Below are 5472 nucleotides of genomic sequence, written 5' to 3' on the forward strand. Positions count from 1 at the left end.
TTTGTTGTAATTTATACAAGGACTTATTATATAATTTAAAAATTTATATATATAATTTAAAAATTTTATCAAGTTGTGCCCCGTAGTTTTACCCATATTGCTTCTTTCAAATTGGTCTTAGTGATAAGAAATTAAATATTTTTTTCAAATCGGACAAGTAGTTCCTGAGATTAGTGTGTTCAAGCAAACTATTCAGCTTTATGATATTATAATCTAATAGATCATAGATGCAATATAATCTGCAATTTAATATACCAATAAGGTAAAAGGCCTGTGACCAACAATGGGACCAAAACGGGCATGATGATGATGATTAATAAAAATCGAACAACACAATATTATGTACCTACTAGCTCTCCGCCCGTGGCTTCGCCCGCTTTGTCTAAATCTAATAAATTATATACTAAAACCTTCCTCAGCAATCACTGTATCTAGTAAAAAAAACCGCATCAAAATCCGTTGCGTAGTTTTAATGTAGTGATGTAGTAAAATAACAAAAATAAAAAATAAAAAATGTACCAGCCGAAGTGATAACCTCCTTCTTTTTTTGAAGTCAGTTAAAAAATAGATTAACCTATATCAATGCAAAGCATTCGAATTTCGCTAAAAGTAAAACGTGTTCCAAGTCACATAGCTATTAGATATGCTTTCATTACAATATTACGAAGTTAATTTAAATTCTTATAAACTTTGTTCCCGGCAGTTTTCTTCGGAAGTTCGTTTAATTATGTTAATTTTAAATTGTGAGAGGAAATGGTAGCAACGGATTTTAGCACTTTCTGATAAAACGTTTCAGCATTACCTGGAATTTTATATTATTATTACGTTTTGAATAAATTATAATATAGTACAATTATTTTAGATTTATATAGAGGAAATGATTACTATGATTGAAACAACGAATTTTAAAAATATTTCTATGTATTGTGGAGATTATAATTGTACCTATGCTATTTATAATTTTAAAATTAGGTAGATACTCCTAGAAGATAGAAATAATATATATATTTCCTACATCGATTTTTTTTTCTCTCGTTAAGAATATAATTTTCTACACATAACAATTGTATTGTATAATAATTCTAACTCCTTTTAGTGCTAAAATATCATTTAAATTATTTTCGAAGTTTGTGAAAATTAATAGTAAATATTATATTGTTTTCTAACTGTACTGTTAATATATTGTTTTCTAACTGTACTGTTAATATATTGTTTTCTAACTACAGTACTGTTAATATATTGTAAATATATCTGTATAATTTATTGTGAGATCTTTATTAGCCAAACATTTCCAACCAAATCATAATCTATGTATACTTCATAAGGGCTGTAAATAAAATTATAATTCACATAAAGTTTAACTAAAACCTTACTGTATTTATATCAACAATAATTTCCAAAGAAATATTCTTCTAGTCGAGAATAAAATATTTATAAATAATTGTGTTTTTATTTTCATTCCATGTGTTTTTGTTTTCTTTTCATGTGTACACTGAATTTATTTTCTACTTGTATTTATAGTAAGTACCAATATTAATTCTTTGAAATAAATGTCTCTAAACCTAAATACAAAAAAAACCGGCCAAGTGCGAGTCAGACTCGCGCACCGAGGGTTCCGTACAAACCTGCAAGGTTTACAATTTAAAAAAAATATATTATGTGATGTAACTAAAAATTTATGGTTTTCGTAATTTTTCCTTTATCTATGCTATAAGACGCTGCTTCGTACCAAATTTCAAGATTCTGAGTTCACGGGAAGCACCCTGTAGGTTTTGATTCCCTTGCAAGTGTCGAAAATTTGCGGCATAAACGGCTGTATCTTTTCATTGCTTTGGCTTAAAAGTTTGATTTTTTCACAGCTTCAAGGGACAGTAGACTTGAGTAATTGATATAAATTTCAGCTTCATACCTCCACGCGTTCCTGAGAAAAAGGGTCTTGACAGACGGACGGACGGACGGACAGACGGACAACAAAGTGATCCTATAAAGGTTCCGTTTTTTCTTTTTGAGGTACGGAACCCTAAAAAACTCTAGCATTTTCTCATTTAGAAACTGCTATATGGATCTTTATAAGCATAATGAATACAATCATAATACATATATCTGATAACATATTGTGGTCTTTTCCTAGTTTAATCCTATCCTACTAATATAAATGCGAAAGTTTGTGAGGATGTGTATGTGTGTGTCTGTTACTCTTTCACGAAAATACTACTGAACAGATTACAATAAAATATAGCACGCATATAAAGGGTAATTTGGATAAACACATAGGATAGTTTTTATCCAATTATGCGGGTTTTTGTTTGAAAACGCGGGCGAAGCCCGGGGTTAGTTACTATGCTATTCTTGCAATACTTTTCGATTACTCGACTAGGTACTTTGTAACATACATATAGTAGGAAAGTACGAACCAAACAAAACCAGAATAATCTAAGTCAAAGCACAGCTAGATCAATCTGGGACATAGCATACAGGTTTTTGGGACAAACACGAAATCAAAAGTATTGTTCCCATATAGGTAAAATGGAACACGAAACAAAAGATGGTGGCTGTAACAAAAGCGATGGTAATGAGTTAGAAATAGTAGCTTCAAACGATTGCACTGTGCAGTGACATTGCATGTAACACTGGTGTTGTTGGAGAGTGTTGATTTGGTATTTTTACAATATGTCTAGTTAAGAAACCAGGCACTATTTAGATTGGAATAATGAAATAACATGAGATGAAAATTGATATTATAAGAATTCATTATGAATTATATGACCAACATATATACATAACAACATATACATAATACAACCAATTCCTTTACAGCATTGTATTTCTACGGGCACGAGTTAAAACGTCAATTTCGCCATACCCCGTCAACCCGGACACAATGACTGCTATTTTTTGCCAATCCAATCCTATACACTCGCGCGAATTGGAAACTGAACTGCATCTGCTACTCTCCGTGATAGGCGCAGTTCAATTTTGAAAACCGCATATTGAGAATTTTCGTAGCAAAGTAATCAAATCATTGATAGAATGGATAGCCGTCACCGGTTCAGCGGAACTGTTAAAACAACGTATTTGACGTTTTGGTTTTGTTCTTCATCTGTGTTGAAATAATTTGGAATAATAAACCTCGATTCAATGTGTTTTTTTACACATTTTTTGGTAAGAACATCTAAGGAATATAAAATACCACCTATGGCACACTGGCGGAAAAATTGCATACTTAATATAAATCGTAAAAAGGTTTAGAAGTAAAAACTCTATAATTCCTCTTAAATTAAGGTTATGAATCTATACAAGTCACATAGCGTTAAAAACAACCGACTACAAACTTGCACTTGCAACATTTACAAATATAGACAAAAATGCTCATAAAATAAAAACTACTGGGCCTATCCGAATAAAATTTTTATGGGACCAATTCGACACCATCCCGCATCGAACAAAAAAAGAATCACGTAAATAAATCGGTTCAGAAACCTCGGAGTACCTAATCGGTGTACTTAATTGAGCACAAAAAAATATAATATCGCTATGTTCTAATCTAATATAATATTTGAACAAATAAATAATTCGGTAAAACTAACAGTAAAATTATTTTAAAGATTAATAGAGTTTAAGTAAAAAATCAGACATACTTTTATAATATTGGTACCTATTACATTATAAGCCACACGTATAAACGATACACGCGCACAGCATAATTTATCCAGCCACTAACAATATTGTACATAATACCCTAAGCCACAAAAATATGTTCACATTCCCCAACTAATTCTGGGCTGGAACATTGAAGGCACATTATAAAGGCTTAGGATCTCAACCACGAATAAATTTCCCTCGAGAAACGTATTTCACAACGCTCGGGACAGCCGAATGTGGAAGACGGAAATTTCGCGTTTTTTTCAAACTCGATTTTGGCTGAAGTTTTAATTGCAGTCGTGTCAGTTTTAAGATCGGAGACAAAGAAATAAAACGCTCAAAATATTTAGGACTAGCTACGCTTTGCTGTTTCACCCGCGTGGCTTCGCTCCTGATAGTAGCATAGATATCTTCGTTGATGATGATAGCCTATAAGCTTTCCTCGATAAATGGGCTATCTAACACCGAAACAATTTTTCAAATTGGACCAGTAGTTTCTGAAATTAGCGCGTTTAAACAAACAAACTCTTCAGCTTTATAATATTACTAGTGGTCCGCCCCGGCCCGTTGTTCATTTTTCGCAATAAAATGTAGCCTATGTCCTTTCTCGGGTATCAAAATATCGCTATACCAAATTTCATGCAAATTGGTTCAGTAGTTTAGACGTGATTGAGTAACAGACAGACAGACAGACAGAGTTACTTTCGCATTTATAATATTAGTATGGATATATTATAGTATAGATAAAAGTAAAACAACAACATAAATATTCATCAAAAAAATGTCGGTAAATATGTGTAGTTCTCAATAATCTATTTATAGATTATTCAGAATTTCAGGAAAAGGAAAGGCAGGAAATTACCTTTTGAATTACTTAGGGCGGGTTAAATCAATGCTAATGAAGGCCTTTGTGGGTCTTATTATATAGCTATTATTAGCTGAAGGAGGTCCAGCAGCAGATAAACAATATAAGGCAAACCTACAGTGATAATAAAAACAGTTTAATACAATTGAATGACATTTTTTCTTATTCTTTTATTATTTTTAACTTCTACTATTATAAGGGTATGTACATAACTTATACATTAGCATATTAGTGTGTCTAAAACTATTGACGTGCTTAATTATATTTTTTTAATTAATTTAATCGAATTCAATCACATTGTAATCAAAACTCAATATGAAATGTACACAGTTATGCTTTACGTGTACTTCCGTATTTCAATGCTTGCAACATTGAAACAATATTTCTATTTAACCAAATCTGCCGTATCCCTGTAATAAATTATAATTTGAATCAAAGCTATTAAAATCCTTTAATAAATCACGAAGGAAAAGCAATGAATAATACCAAAAAATGAGGCTAACAATGAACCCTTATCTGACATAATCGGTTTAAGTTAAAAAATATTAAAGAAGAAAAAAGAAACAAAAAATACGGGTCAGTAAGACTCGGCTCGACGGTTTGTAAAACAGCGTTGAAGTAAATATTATTAGGTTAATTAACGTTTGAATTCAACTTATTTGTATTTTTATATTATTTTGAATTTTGTAAAAAATGTTAAAGGTGTTGTTGAACTTAGCAGAGCAATTTCATTATATTTATAGACCTATTGCAGACACGTGATTACAATTTTTTCTTTCCTCACTACAGGCACACATACTGATAGTTTAGGTCAAAATTATAAAAGATGACAAAGTAAAATGTTACATTTCTCATGGTTTTCAGATAGATATAACTTTTGTTATTTTGTAGCATATTTTCCTTAAGCATGATAACGCTACACGGCCGGGACCCGGACGGGGCACGGCCGCGGCGCGGCGTTGAAA

Source organism: Colias croceus, chromosome 5 (genome assembly GCF_905220415.1).
Source record: "Colias croceus chromosome 5, ilColCroc2.1".
Taxonomy (NCBI): domain Eukaryota; kingdom Metazoa; phylum Arthropoda; class Insecta; order Lepidoptera; family Pieridae; genus Colias; species Colias croceus.